At 52.9% G+C, this 15,548-nt stretch overlaps 1 long non-coding RNA gene across 1 annotated transcript; it reads right to left on the bottom strand.

Annotated features, from left to right (window-relative positions):
* Nucleotides 1-4,293: 4,293 nt before the first annotated feature.
* On the bottom strand, nucleotides 4,294-12,625 carry LOC147583813 (uncharacterized). The gene is made up of 3 exons (XR_015248542.1): nucleotides 12,304-12,625; nucleotides 8,573-8,672; nucleotides 4,294-4,864 (listed from the first exon to the last, which is right to left on the bottom strand). It is a non-coding gene; the product is annotated as an uncharacterized LOC147583813 (long non-coding RNA).
* Nucleotides 12,626-15,548: the final 2,923 nt, after the last annotated feature.

Genomic DNA, 15,548 nt, shown 5'->3' on the forward strand with positions numbered 1-15,548 from the left:
AGATTTTTTTTACAGCGGTGTGCTGGAGCCAGCTTGTTCTGGCTAGCGAGAGCTAACAGTCAAATTTTTAGGAATTTGGGAGCTAGTTGTTAAAAACAGCCATTATTTAAAAGTTAATTATAGGGGCACCTGGGTGGCTCAGTCGGTTGAGCGTCCGGCTTCGGCTCAGGTCATGATCTCACGGTTCGTGGGTTCAAGCCCCTCGTCGGGCTCTGTGCCGACAGCTCAGAGCCTGGAGCCTGCTTCGGGTCTGTCTCCCTCTCTCTCTGTCCCTCCCCCCACTCGTGCTCTGTCTCCCTCTCTCTCAAAAATAATTAAACAGCAAACAAATAATAGAATACAAGTTAATTGTGTAAACTTCTGACCAAGTGGATTATATTTAGACAAAGGTAATAAATACTCCAACCCCAACACCTCCTTTTCTTTTTAAGTTTATTATTTATTTTGGGACAGAAAGAAAGAGAGAACGGGGCGGCGCAGAGAGAGAGGGAGAGAGAATCCCAAGCAGGCTCCGAACTGTCAGCACAGAGCCCGTCTCGGGGCTTGAACCCAAGAACCGTGAGATCATGACCTGAGCTGAAATCAAGACCCGGATGCTTACCCGACAGAGCCACCCAGGTGTCCCAAAACTCATAATTATTTTTCCACATGTTGCTTCGCCATGCTACTGAGGGTATTTACATGTATCACATCTGTGTGCTGGAAATACTGTTACATGTGCTGCTACCAATTCAGCGTTCAGCGACACCACATGAGTAGCCGTGAAATCAGCCGGGGTGGGAATATTTACACCACAGGAATTGGCAAACACTACTGATCAGGCGCCTTTGGTTTTGTTTGGAAGACCAGTAATTAAACATTTAGCCAGCACACAGAGAGAGCGAGTGTGGGCACCTCGGAGGAATCTTGGCTGTGTGTAGAAGAAAAAATGATGGCAGGTAGGGGAACATATGGGGAGGAAGGAGGGTGCTTTGTTGGTTCTTCCACCTTGTCCTTTTGGAAAATTTAAAAGCTACCAAAAAGTTGCAAGAATGGTATGATGAACATTCACGTACGCTTCACCTAGATTCTTTTTTTTGGGGGGGGGGGGTATTTATTTATTTTTGAGAGAGAGAAACAGTGCGAGCAGCGGAAGGGCAGAGAGAGAGAGGGAGACACAGAATCTGAAGCAGGCTCCAGGCTCTGAGCTGTCAGCACAGAGCCCAATGCCAGGCTCCCACTCTTGATCTCGGCTCAGGTCAGGATCTCGCAGTTCGCGGGTTCGAGCCCTGCATCGGGCTCTGTGCTGACTGTGCAGAGCCTGCCTCGGATTCTCTCTCTCTCTCCCTCTTCCTCTCTCTCTGTCTCAAAAATAAATAAAAATTTTAAAATATGAGGTTTCAGACAAGTATGTATGGTGTGCTCTCACAGTGTCTGTGGGCCCGGCGTCTTGGTGTGACCCAGCTGGTCCTGTGGTTCAGGGTGTCTCACAAGTTTGCAGTCAAGGTATGAGGCGGGTCTGTAATCTTCTCAGGGCCCAACAGTGGGGGTTGGGAGGGGGGTTCTGCTCCAGGATCATTCCTACGGCTGTTGGCAGGATTCAGTCCCTTGACCGCTGTCGGACCAGGAGCCTCCACTTCTCACTGATTATAGGCTGGTAGCCCTCTTCGGTGTTTTACCCATGTGAGTATGTGCCAGCCTCCAACACGGCAGCTGACTTCCATCCAAGGGTGTAAGAGACGGCCAGCGGGGCAGAAGTGACAGTCTTTTGTAACCTAATCTCAGATGTGACATCCCATCACACTTACCGTATTCTGTTACTTAAAAGGGACTCCGTAGGTCTTGTCCACACTCCAGGGGAGAGGGTCAGGCAGGAGCCTGAACAGAGGAGATGGGAACCGGGGGAGCCGATGTAGAGCCCCTCCCCCCTTGATAAGTGTTAGAGCGAATTGATTATAAGCCCTGGGGAGGGCAAGACTCAGGGCTCAAGGGTAACGCCCCCTTCGTTTATATAGTTGTGCCGTTACAGAACCTGGGGCCTAGGCAGTGTCTCCTTCTTGTGCTTAGAGATTTCCTTCTTGGCCTACGTGTGTTATCATTCTTTGTTACTGTTCCTCGAAAACCCCTGTGATTAATCATGTTGTCAGCATCTACTCTGGATAGGATGCCATATGATGAAAAGGGCCCTTCACCTCTGGGTTTTCCTCTCCAAACCCACCACCCTCGTCCACCTGTGAGAAGAGCATCAGGCAGGTCCCAACTGATGGAGATTCTCTGAAATTCCTGACCAGTTCCCCTCAGGACTGTCAAGGTCATCACAAACAAGGAAAGTCTGAGAAGGTGTCCCAGCCAAGAGGAGACTAAGGAAATGAGACTAAGTGACCATGTGTGACCCTGGATGGCCTCCTGGGACCCAAAAGGACATGAGGGAAAATTTGAAAGAATCTGGTATGGGCTTAAGTTGATTAAAATGCATCAATATTGGTTCATTAATTGTAACAAGTGTCCCATATCTTCATTCTAAGATATGAGGACTAGGGGAAAGATTGTAGGGTGTATGAGACTCTGTATCATCTTTGCAATTTTTCTGTAAATCTATATCTTCTAAAAGGGAAGTTTTTTTTTTTTAATTTGTTTTTTACATTTATTCATTTATTTTTGAGAGACCGAGAGAGACAGAGCACAAGCGGGGGATGGGCAGAGAGAGAAGGAGACACAGAATCCGAAGCAGGCTCCAGGCTCTGAGCCGTCAGCACAGAGTCCGACGTGGGGCCCGAACTGACAAACCACAAGATCATGACCTGAGCCGAAGTTGGAGACTCAACTGACTGAGCCACGTGGGCGCCCCAAGGGAAGTTTATTTTTTTTAAAAACCGACTTATTATTTGTAATGTATAAACCCGGGTATATGAATTATTCCATTAATTATAACATTCACATTCTCTAGGTCATTACTTTTTGTGAATAAGTATGTACCTTTAATATATTCATCTTCCGAATACCATATTTTCAATATAGGCATTATTGTAAAAAACAATGACCCTTGTTTTAAAAAATTAACATATAGGTTAAGTCAGTTAAGCATCTGACTTGGGCTCAGGTCATGATCTCGCGGTTCATGAGTTCGAGCCCTGCGTCAGGCTCTCTGCTGACAGTGCAGAGCCTGCCTCATATCCTCTGTCTCCCTCTCTCTCTGACCCTCCCTTGCTCGTGCGCTCTCTCTCCAGCATAAATAAACATTTGAAGAAAATAAGTGAATAAAAAAATACAAATTAAAAATTAACATATAACTTAGAGCAGTTTTACGTTCACAGCAAAATTGAGTGGAAAGGAAAGGAAGTCCCCATACCCTCTGTCGTCCCCACCGTCAACGTGGCACCAGAGGGGCACTTTTGTTACGGTCCGTGAACCCGTGCTGACACCTCATTACCATCCAGAGTCCATACTCTATTTAAAAACATTTTTTAGGGGCGCCTGGGTGGCTCAGTCGGTTGAGCGTCCAACTTCGGCTCAGGTCACGATCTCACAGTCCATGAGTTCGAGCCCCGCGTCGGGCTCTGTGCTGACAGCTCAGGGCCTGGAGCCTGCTTCGGATTCTGTGTCTCCCTCTCTCTCTGCCCCTCCCCTATTCATGCTCTGTCTCTCTCTGTCTCAAAAATAAATAAACGTTAAAAAAAATTTAAAAAAAAATTTTTTTAATGTTTATTTAGAATGAGAGAGAAAATTGGGGCGCCTGGGTGGCGCAGTCGGTTAAGCGTCTGACTTCAGCCAGGTCACGATCTCGCGGTCCGGGAGTTCGAGCCCCGCGTCAGGCTCTGGGCTGATGGCTCAGAGCCTGGAGCCTGTTTCCGATTCTGTGTCTCCCTCTCTCTCTGCCCCTCCCCCGTTCATGCTCTGTCTCTCTCTGTCCCCAAAAAAATAAATAAACGTTGAGAAAAAAAAAAAATTAAAAAAAAGAAAAAAGAAAGGAGCCTCTTCCCTGCCTCCCACCAGAAAACAAAAAGGAAATCCCATTTACGGTAGGAATGAAAGGATTAAATACCTAGGAATCCAGTTAAGAAATCTGTAGTACATGGGATGCCTGGGTGGTTCAGTCGGTTGAGCCTCCGACTTCAGCTCAGGTCATGATCTCACGGCTTGTGAGTTCGACCCCTGCACTGGGCTCTGTGCTGATGGCTCAGAGCCTGGAGCCTGCTTTGGAGTCTGTGTCTCCCTCTCTCTCTGCCCCTCCCCCGTTCATGCTCTGTCTCTCTCTGTCCCAAAAATAAATAAACGTTAAAAAAAAAAAAAAAAAATTTTAGAATGAGAGAGAAAATCAATAAGCGGGGGAGGGGCAGAGAGAGGGAGAGAGAGAATCCCAAGCAGGCTCCACACCGTCTGCGTGGAGCCCTATGCAGGGCTCGAACTCACGAACCGTGAGATCGTGACCTGAGCCGAAATCAAGAGTCAGATGCTTAACCGACTGAGCCACCCAGGCGCCCCCAGGGTCAATGGTTTACGTTGGGGTGCACTCTATGGCTTTGGACAGATGGATAATGAATGTCTCCATCATTGTGGTGACATACAGTGTGTTTCACTGCCGTAAAAAGTCCCCTGTGCTCCGTCTGTTCGTCTCTCCCTCCTCCCCACCCCTGGCAGCCACGGATCCTTTTGCTCACTGTCTGCGTGCTTTTGCCTTTTCCAGAATGTCATCGAGTTGGAATCATACCGTGCGTAGCCTCTTCAGACTGGCTTCTCTCGCTTAGCGACATGCATTTGAGGTTCCTCTGTGTCTTTTCACAGCTGGAGAGCTCCTCCCGTTTTAGCGCTGAATAACATTCCCTCATCCGGATGTCCCATGGGTTATCCATTCACCCACCGAAGGACGTCTGGGCTGCTTCCAAGTCTGTGGGATTATGAATAAAGCTGCCGTGAGCACCTGTGTGCAGGTTGTGTGTGCTTGTTAGCTTTTCACTCCATGTGGGTAATAGCACAACAGTGTGACTGTCGGGTAGATCATTTCTATTCTTAAACCCTCAGTTTGCCATAGTTGATTAAGTTCTCACTGCAGTTATAAGAGAGAGAGAGAGAGCGCGCAAGCGGGGGAAAGGGGGCAGAGGAGAGACAGAATCTCAAGCAGGCTGCACCCTCAGCGCAGAGCCCGATAGGGGGCTTGATCCTACGACCATCAGATCGTGACCTGAGCCAAAATCAAGAGTCAGACGCTCAACCAACTGAGCCACCCGGGCTACCTTATTCTATTTCTAACATTTTTTTGTTTTGGTATTATATTTTATTTATTAAAAAAATTTTTTTATGTTTATTTTTGAGAGAGAGAGAGAGAGACAGAGAGAGACAGAATGTGAGCAGGAGAGGGGCAGAGAGAGAGGGAGACAGAATCCGAAGCAGGCTCCAGGCTCCGAGCCATCAGCACAGAGCCCGACGCGGGGCTCGAGCTCACGGACCGTGGCGAGATCATGACCTGAACCGAAGTGGGACGCTTAACCGAGGGAGCCACCTGGGCACCCTTTGGTATTATATTTTATGAAGCATATAGTTTTAATAATGCCATGCCTCCAACTTATCGTCGTGTTTATCATAATCAGGCTCCTTGTCTTTTTGGTCTACCTGGTGTTTTTTCTAGATCAATAGTCCTAGCCAAACCGTCTTCACTAACAATGAGAGCTGTGATTTATTAAGCTCTTCTAGGCCAGGCAGTGTGCCAAGAGCTTCACAAGGCTGGTTTAGTTAAGCCCTCTTTAGCTGAGAAGAACCTGATGAGGGACTCTGGCATCTAACCAAGCGGCCGGGGCTCGTGGGCAGAACAGGACAGTCCGCTGGCTTCGCGGAGGCTGGATGGGGACAAGACAAGCCTACTGCTTGGAGCCTAGCGCCCCTCCTGCTTCCCTTCTTCCAACACCCCCCTCAGTGTCTGTTGTGGGCCGGATGTCATCCTCCCCCCAACTTCCTATGTCGACATTCTGACCCCAGCATCTCAGGATGTGACCCTTAGGAGCTGTAAGGCCTTTAATGTGATCATCGAGTTAGAATGCGGTCGTCAGGGCAGATCCTAACCCAGTATGACTGGGGTCCTTAAAAGCAGAGGAGGTGGGGACACAGGCGCGCGCAGAAGTTACGGCCACGGGAGGACACAGGTGAGACGGTGGCCGTCCACAAGCCAAGGAGAGAGGCCTCGGAAGCCCCCAGGGCTGCCGACAGCTCCATCTCAGGCTCCCAGCCTCCAGAGCGGTGAGAAATACGCGTCCCGTGTGTCGGCCGCCCTTGGCAAAGCACAGCTACCCCGCGTCCTCTCTTGGGCTCGGAGCCCCTGCCCACGCCCAGCTGCTGCTGCCCACAGGCCTCTGCGTTCTGTCTGCCTCCTGTCTGGCTTCCTTCCCGCTCCCGCTCCCTCTCCGACCGGCTGGCTCGCTCCTTCTCGAGGTGTAATAATAGCCACTGGCACGGGTGGCTCGCCTCCTCTGTTCCAGACAGCCGGCCCAGCCCCGGGAAGCGCTATCTTCCTTAGCACCCCCCACCCCCACCCCCGGGGCGGATGCTATCATGAGCTCTCGGCTTGCAGAGGGGAAGGAAGTGGCCCACAGCCACTGGCAGCGTCAGAGAGAACGTGGCTGGCCCGGTTAGGGCGCGGGCTGTCGTCCCAGGTCATGGCGCAGACTCCTGGCCAGTGGGCAGGGTGATGTGCCAGCGAGAGCTGCGCATATAGCAGACGCTGGCTTCTCCTTAAGATCTCTGAAGTTGGCCTCATTTCCCCCATTTTGTAAGGCAAGGAAGCAAAGGCCCCCAGAAGTCGAGCCGCTCGAGTGCTGCAATGGGGGGACGGCTGCGGTATTTGCGAGAAGTGACAAAGCAGCTAGGTTCTCGCAGGCTTGCCGCAGGCGGGGACGACAGGGCAGGGAGTAAGGACAGGGATGCTTCAGGGCGAGGGAACGGCCGTGCAAATGTCAGGGGTGCAGAAGGGCGTGGAGAGTGTCATCCAGTCAGTTCTGCTTTGCAGAAAGATCCCTCTGGCTGCAGTGAGGAGGCCACTGAGGCCGTCAGGAGAGACCACAGAGTCCCGAACCAGGCGACCCAGCAGGCGGGACTGCTGAGAAGCCAGGGGACAGGCTGGACAGGGCGTGGTGACTGTGGAATGGCCAAACCTGCCTGTTGGGGGATAAGGCGGGCAGCGCAATCCATTCCTAACCGCCTCGCTGCCTGCGCTCCCTGCGCTCCAAGACTATAGAGCAGGGCCCTTTGCTGCAGGTGACAGGGCCTTTGCTGTGCCAGGCCCACGGCGGGTGGACAGTCTGGAAAGGTTTCCAACTTCTGCGGTGGTCCTTTGTTCTACGCTCGTTGGGACCGTGCTGCGTGGCCCTCCTCCTGGTCAGTGGGACACTCTCTCTCTTTGGAAGCTGATCTCTCTTCTGGAAATTTATTTGCAGTCATCAGCGTCCACGTGAGTTATGGGTAGAATGGTCAGTAGGCAGCAGGCGCACAGCCTGTGAGGCAATCAGGCCTTTCGAAGAACCGGGCCTGACCCGTTAGCACAACGGACTTAGCTATTAAATGCCTAGGACCACAATACTTTGGGGGCCCTTGCAAATGCTTCAGTTTCTTTTAAAATTAGAAGGAAAGGGGTGCCTAGGTGGCTCAGTTGGTTAGGTGTCCGACTGTTGATTTCGGCTCAGATCATGATCTCGCGGCTTGTGAGATCAAGCTCCCAGTCGGGGTCTGTGCTGACAGCACGGAGCCTGCTTGGGATTCTCCGTCTCCCTCTCTCTCTGCCCCTCCCCCACTTATGCTGTCTCTCTCTCCCCCAAAATAAATAAAGAAAAATTTTTTTTAAAAAGAAGGGAAAATCCCCGTAATCTAGTCTTTATATTATATTCACCTTTATGCTCCAACTCAGGTGTAACATTAAAAAAACAATTTTTTTTAAGTTTTGTATTTATTTTAAGAGAGAGAGAGTATGAACAGGGGAGGGACAGAGGGAGGGACACAGAGAGAATCCCAAGCAGGCTCCACACTGTCAGTGCAGAGCCGGATGTGGGGCTCGAACTCACGAGCCATGAGATCATGACCTGAGCCGAAATCAGGAGTCAGATGCTTAACCGACTGAGCCACCCAGGCGCCCCAAATTTAACTTTTAATATATAGATATATTTTTTTCCTTTATGGATGACCAGACCCATGAAGGCCAAAGCACCCGGGGCCCCCAAAAGTCACAATGGGGCATGCTTTTAGCATATTTGGGGAGCCTTATCATCCTAGGGTCGGTCTTTGCAGTCCTGGGTAGTATTATCAACCCCCCTTCTGTTACCATGACCCAGAAAGGGACAGAGTGTCTACCAGCAGACGCAGGATAAACCCGATGTGGTATGTCCATACAATGGAATAGTATTCAGCCTCAAAAAAGAGCTGAAGTTTTGACACCTGCCACAGCATGGATGGGCCTGAGAACACTTGCTAAGCGAAGCAACGCACGGGGTTTCTGAAATCCACAGAGCTCCGAAAGGCAGACAGCCGTTCCCCTCTCCACATCCGGGTGGGCTTCAAACACAGACCTGATGGCCTCACCGCCCCTCCCCACCCCAACCCCCCGGGCTTGAAATACCTTATGATACAGATGGAGAGATTTGCTCCAATGTGCAGAGTGTTTCGGGGGGGGTCCACACAGGCAGCTCGAGGAAGGAGAAAGCTGGATGGCTAGGAAACTGGAGAGAGGAGGAGGTTCATTTGATCATCTTTGGGCCTTGCATGCTTTGAGCCATGAACATTACCTACTGAAAACGAACCCGGGGGAGGGGGCATTAGTATTTAATAGAGACAGAGTCTCAGTTTGGGAAGATGAAAGTTCTGGAAACAGATGGTAGGGATGTTTGCACAACACTGAGAGTATATGTATTGCCACTGAGCTATGCACTCACAAATGTTTAAAATGGTGGTACCTGGCTGGCTCTGGGTGGAACGTGTGACTCTTGATCTCAGGGTCATGAGTTCAAGCCCCACATTGGATGTAGGGTGCACTTAATTAAAAAAAAATTTTTTTTAATGTTTACTTATTTTTTTTAAATTTTTTTTTAACGTTTATTTATTTTTGAGACAGAGAGAGACAGAGCATGAATGGGGGAGGGTCAGAGAGAGGGAGACACAGAATCTGAAACAGGCTCCAGGCTCTGAGCTGTTAGCACGGAGCCCGACGCGGGGCTCGAACTCACGGACCGTGAGATCATGACCTGAGCCGAAGTCGGCCGCCTAACCGACTGAGCCACCCAGGCGCCCCAATGTTTACTTATTTTTGAGAGAGAGAGAGACACAGAGCATGAGCAGAGGAGGGGCAGAGAGAGAGGGAGACACAGAATCTGAAGCAGGCTCCAGGCTCTGAGCTGTCAGCACAGAACCCCACACGGGGCTCGAGCCCACAAACTGCGAGATCACGACCTGAGCCGAAGTCGGACACTTAACTGACTAAACGAGGCGACCCTAAGATAAAATCTTTAATAAAATAAAATAAAATAAAATAAAATAAAATAAATTCTACCTTGAAAAAGGAAAAGTAGTTTGTTACTCACAGATCCCGGGGGGGGGGGGCACGGACGACAAGCGGGGCCCCATGGGGAAGGACCAGGGTCAGTGAGGGGTAGAAGGGGAGGGGAAATGTGGCTCAGAGCCTTTACTGTGGTTTCCCCGGGGAGGAGGGGGCGAGGTGGGGGAGGTGGGCGAGGTTGGGGCTGGCTCGTTTGAATGACCTCAGCAGACTCTGCGGTGTCCGGGGCTGGCCCCATTGCCTGGACCAGGCCCTGGGGTGATGGGGCAGGGGTGGTGGCCCTGAGTGTGACAGGAGCCCACAGCGGGTGGGGCTGTGGACTCTGGATTAATGGGTTTGCGCGTGAAAGATAGTTTGGCAAGTTGTTTGCCAGCTCTAGGAATTCACCAGCCCTGGGAGGGGCGGGCTTTTCCAGTTCAGCGAGCCCCCGCCCCCCCCCCCCCCCCCCCCCCATGACAGAGCGTCAGAATACAGAAAATAAAAGACACTTAAAAAGCAAGAAGAAGCAGCATTGTCAGGGGGCAGAGACCGGACAAGTGGAGCAGGGCTGGGGGCTGGGAGCCACCGTCTCCGTCAGGAGAGGGCATGTCCCAACGCTGGGGGGAAGCGGGAGGTTGGGGTTCATCAATGGTGGGACTGCATCTACCACCACCAGCCCCCCGCCCCTCCCCGCCACGCCCTCTGCCTTTGAGACTTCTCTGGAATGGAGGGGTCGAGGGAATTGCCAGGATAGAGCCTGGGATCCAGGCCGATGGTGCCGGCACTGCCGGGGCTCTGTCTTCCCTAGGCTTGTACTCAGGGCTTCTGGCACATTCAGCCACGATCCCGGGAGCCCTGCCCCGCTGCCCTCAGACTCCCCCCCACTTCCTACTCCGCCCTCCGCCAGTGGCGACTCCCTCCTCCTCCCTCCTCTTACCCTTCCTGGCGCCACAGAACCTCCCAGGTTTCTTGACCCCCACCCAGATTTGGCCTCTGCCGACTCTTCTCACAGCTCAGAGTTCTTTCTGCACAGCAGCGTCAACCTGGCCTGCGGGGATTCACACGTGTGGTTGTGTAGTGCGGGTGTGTCCTTCCCACGCCTACAGCATCTTCCCTGACGATCTGCGAGGAAGGCTCCGGTTTTGCTTTTTTGCTTCTTTAAAAATTTCCAATCCGTTGTGAAGCAATACACGGTTTTACTGTGTGTGGCCAGTGCACGCCTGGGGCGGGGGGGGGGGGGGGGCACTAGGTGTGCGACACCCATGTTCGCTTAGATCCCGGGCACGGAGCCATTTGAGAATGCACTTGAGGTGCTCCCGGGTGGCTCAATCGGCTAAGTATCTGACTTCGGCCCAGGTCACGGTCTCACGGTCTGTGAGTTCGAGCCCCGCGTCGGGCTCTGTGCTGACCGCTCGGAGCCTGGAGCCTGCCTCAGATTCTGTGTCTCTGTCTCTCTCTGCCCCTCCCCTGCCCACACTCTGTCTCTCAAAAATAAACATTAAAAAAAAAAAGAGAGGGAATGCACTTGAATGTCACGATGAGATCAAGCTGCTTTACACACTTCTCAACACGCCTGCTCGAATCCTGTGCCTTTTTTTGTGTGTGGATCGACCTCAACCAGCATAGCAGGTGCTCTGTGAGGACAGGGACGGGGTCCTTTTGGCTCATCTCTGTACTCTCAAACTGGCACATGGATGGCTATGGATTGAACTGTGTTCCCCACAAATTCCTATGTTGCAGTCCTAACCCTCAGCACCTTGGAATGTGACCTTATTGGGGTGCCTGGGTGGCTCAGTCAGTTAAGTGTCCGACTTCGGCTCAGGTCATGATCTCGCGGTTTGTGGGTTCAACCCCTTGCTTGGGATTCTCTGTTTTTCTCTCTCTCTCCCTTTCTCTCTGTCCCTTCCCTGTCTCTCTCAAAATAATTTAAAAATTTTTATCTTAAAAAAAAAGCAAGAATGTGACTTTATCAGGAAGTAGGTTCATTGCAGGTGGGATGATGTCATCCTGGAGTAGGGTGGCCCCAAATCCAACATAATTGTCTCTTTCTACAAGGGAAGTATGGACACAGACGTGCACACAGAGAGACCCGTGAAGATGAGGCCACCAGAAGCCAGGAGAGAGGCCTGGGACAGAGGCCCACTCCCCAAAACCAACCTGCCCACACCTCCATCTCCGACTTCTTGCCTCCCAAACTGTGAGATGATAAATGTCTGTTTTCTTAAGCCACCCTAGCAAACGAATACATACATCTTCAGACAGTCTGTTCCCGTGTGAACCAACCCATTTGGAGCCCTAAAGGGTGACCCCACCTGGGCTGAGCACCCACGGTGACTCGGCTGGTTTCTCTTGTGTGTGTCACATCCTTGGCAGTTGAAACACCTGGGATGATTTTTCTCTTTTGATTGAAGGGAGATACACATAACAGAAAATTTGCCCCCCCCCTTTTTTTTTTCAGTTTATTTATTTTGAGAGAGAGAGAGAGAGAGAGCAGGGGAGGGGGCAGGGAGCGAGGGAGAGAGAGAGAGAATCCCAAGCAGACTCTGCACCACCAGCAGTATGGAGCCCGATGCGGGGCTCGAACCCATGAACCTGGAGATAGTGACCTGGGCCCAAATCAAGAGTCGGACGTTTAACCGACTGAGCCACCCAGGCGCCCTGAAGATTCGCCCTTTAAAGTGAGCAACTCAGTGGCATACCGCCACACTCCGCTGTTCTAGAACATTTCTGTCACCCTAAAACCTGTCCCCATGACGCAGCCGCTCCCAGTCTCTCTTCCCTCAGCCCAACAATGACTAATTGACTTTCTATGCATTCACCTGTTCTGGACAGTCCTCGTCAATGGAATCAGACGAGACGTGACCTTTGTGTCTGGCTTACTGCGCGCAGTGTCGTTTTCTGGGTTCACCCGCGTGGTAGGGTGTCAGCACCTCACTCCTTTTTACGGCCGAGTCATACGCTTCCGCATGGATGGACCACCGACGGCTCTAAGATGATTTACACCGTGACTATGTGTGGACTGAATACAAGGATGGCTGGAAGGGTAGAGGCCATGGTGGGGGAGGGGCGCAAGTGGGCCAGAAGCCAGTGGGGAGTCGGGGGGGGGGGGGCCCTGGGGGCGTGGGAAAAGAGGGAGGTGGGTGGTGACCCGGAGGGCAGCAACTCCGACCTGAGGGCGAGCACGTGTGGAGCGGTGTGCAGCCGGGGCTGCTGGCAGGGGACAGCAGGTGGCGGAGGGACAGACAGCCGCGAGCTGACACCGGGCTCCTCTGGAATAAGAGGGCAGGAGGGGAGCGATCCCAGACTTACGGTTCCCCAGGGAACCGGCTCCTCCCCCCGGCAGAGGGGGCTGGGCTGCAGGCTTCCTGCCTCCAGGCGCTCAGGGCCCAGGGCTGACTTCCCGGCCCCCTCCCCCTACTCCAGGCTGCCTGCAGAGGCAGGGGCCCTCGGGTGGGCTGGGAGCCCAGGAGGCACAGTCCCCCAGGCCAACGGCCGGACTGGGGGAAGCCCTGGGAACCCCGTCGCGGCCCATCTGCCTTCTTTTGGCATCAACTACCGGCCGCCAGCAAACGCGCTGTGGATTTTCCCGTGCGTTTCCCCGGGACTGGAAACGTCTGGCTGCTGTAAACACCAGCCCGGCCGCGGGGTGCGGGGTCCTCCCCACCCGGGCACCACGGGCGGGCGAGGGAGTCTTGGCTGCACTGGGAGGCCTGCTGGCTGCCCACGGCAGGTGGTGCAAGACGCAGCCAGCTGGATGGCTTGCGGGGGGGGGGGGGGGGGGGGGGGGGGCAAGCGACCCCCGAGGACCCATAGGACGCCGTGCTGTGCCATTGCCCTCTCAGAGTTCTTAGTACCTTTTTTTACACTTTAATTGTGGTAAAATACACATAACATAAAATTTACCATCGTAACGTTAAATGTCCAGTTCAACGACATCAGGTACACTCACACTGTCGTGCACCCGCCCCCGCCATCCATCCGTCTCCAGAACTTTCCATCTCCCCAGACTCTCTGTCCCCATGAAACACGGACTCCCCCCGCCCCCACCCACCCCTGGCTCCCACCATCCGCTCTCTGTCTCTATGGATGGGACTCCTCTGGGGACCTCCTGTGAGTGGGGGTCACGCAGGACAGGTCCTTCTGTGTCTGGCTTCTCACGCTGTGCAGGGTCCTCCGGGTCCATCCATGTTGTAGCAGGTGTCAGACTGTCCTTCCTTTTTTTTTTTTTTTAAATTTTTTTTTTTTTCAACGTTTATTTATTTTTTTGGGACAGAGAGAGACAGAGCATGAACGGGGGAGGGGCAGAGAGAGAGGGAGACACAGAATCGGAAACAGGCTCCAGGCTCTGAGCCATCAGCCCAGAGCCTGACGCGGGGCTCGAACTCACGGACCGCGAGATCGTGACCTGGCTGAAGTCGGACGCTTAACCGACTGCGCCACCCAGGCACCCCTGTCCTTCCTTTTTAAAGCTGAATATATTCCATTGCTTGAACCAGATTTTACCTGAATTTTTCTAGGTAAGCTTTACGCCCAACGTGGGGCTCAAACCCACGACCCCGAGATCAAGAGTCACACACTCCACCGACTGAGCCAGCCAGGCGCCCCAGATCTGAGATTTTTGAACAAAGCGCATTTCCATTCTGCGCTGAGCCTCACAGATTACGTAGTCTGTGCTGTTGGCCACTGTCACATGAAATCGAGCAGGAGAAATCCTTCTAGGCGACAAGACAGCTTGGTCAGTCTCCTCCCTGAAAGTCACCGAGCGGAGCTCAGTGGGGGGCACACGATGAACCCCCACTGCACTCGCTGCTTTGGGGGAGACCAGAGAAGGCCTGGTGACAAACCGTGGAAAGGGCCGGTCATGGGTTGGATTGTGTCCCCTGATTGGCATCCTGACCCCGAGGACCTCAGCACGTGACTTAGAGACCTTACTAAGGTCAATGGAGATGAGCTAAGATGAGGTCAATAGGGTGGGTCCTGACCCAATGGACTGAAGTCGTAGAGAGGGGCCATCTGGACAGACGGACACACACAGGGGAGACGATGTGAAGGCACAGGGGGACAGCCCCCCTTCCTCTGAGACTCATGCCGGGGACCGTGAGACCCCCGCCTGCCCGCAGGATGCCGCCGGGGGTGGCTGGGATGGCCCTGTCCTCTCCTTCTGTCCCCCGCCCCCACTGTCCTTGCCAAGCTGCCACACCTTCCATCCGATTCCTGGCTTTTTGGGGATATAACCTGCACTGGGCAGGGTGGATTAAAAGCACCACGTTTTCCACACAATCTCTTTAAATTCAAAATGTTTTAAGACTGCAGCTTTGTGTGGCTGGAGGGTTTAAAAATAACTTGCTAAATACTGAGATTTTGTTCTTCAGTCACAAAAGCAGATGAGTGGAATGTTTTAAGATTAAAAAAAAAATTACCAAACACACACACACACACACACACACACACACACACACTCTGAAAGCCTTTTGACAAAGCAGATTTAAGGTCTGTGCTTGTGTGGGTCCGTGGGTCCGGGCCCCAGATGCCTCCACAGCTGACATGTTCCACCTCAGACCAGGTCTCTCGGGACGTCCTTATTTTCCACTGATGGTCCCCGGGGGACTGTGATCCCTCCACCTTGGACACATCCCTTTCTAAGAGTTCCTTTATTTACTCACTTCTAATTTTCACCTGGAACCGCTGTGCTGTGGTCCGTTTGTCTGTCAGCCCGGGCATCCCCGGTCAGCACACACACCACAGATGCCCTGTGAAAACCCTTGCGGTGGCCTTGGTGGCTCCCAGCCCTCATCCTGTCCAAACAACTGCTGAGAGAGGGCAGCCGCTCCCAGCAGGGGAGGGACATGGGCGCTAGTCCCCCTTCACGGCTGGCAGTGGCCTCGGCATTCGAGGCCCCCACTGCCTTTCCTCGGCCCAGCTTGCTGGGGAGGCCTGTGAACCTTGCAGAGGCAGACACACCGAGCAGCCCCCGAGCCCCCCACCCCCACCCCCGCCCTGGGGAAAGGCAGTGTGCACGTCTATACCTGCCTTCAGAGTGTCTGCCCCAGAGCCTCTTTGAGCA

This window comes from Puma concolor, chromosome A2 (assembly GCF_028749965.1).
Source record: "Puma concolor isolate L17-30 chromosome A2, mPumCon1.1.hap2, whole genome shotgun sequence".
In the NCBI taxonomy this organism is placed as follows: domain Eukaryota; kingdom Metazoa; phylum Chordata; class Mammalia; order Carnivora; family Felidae; genus Puma; species Puma concolor.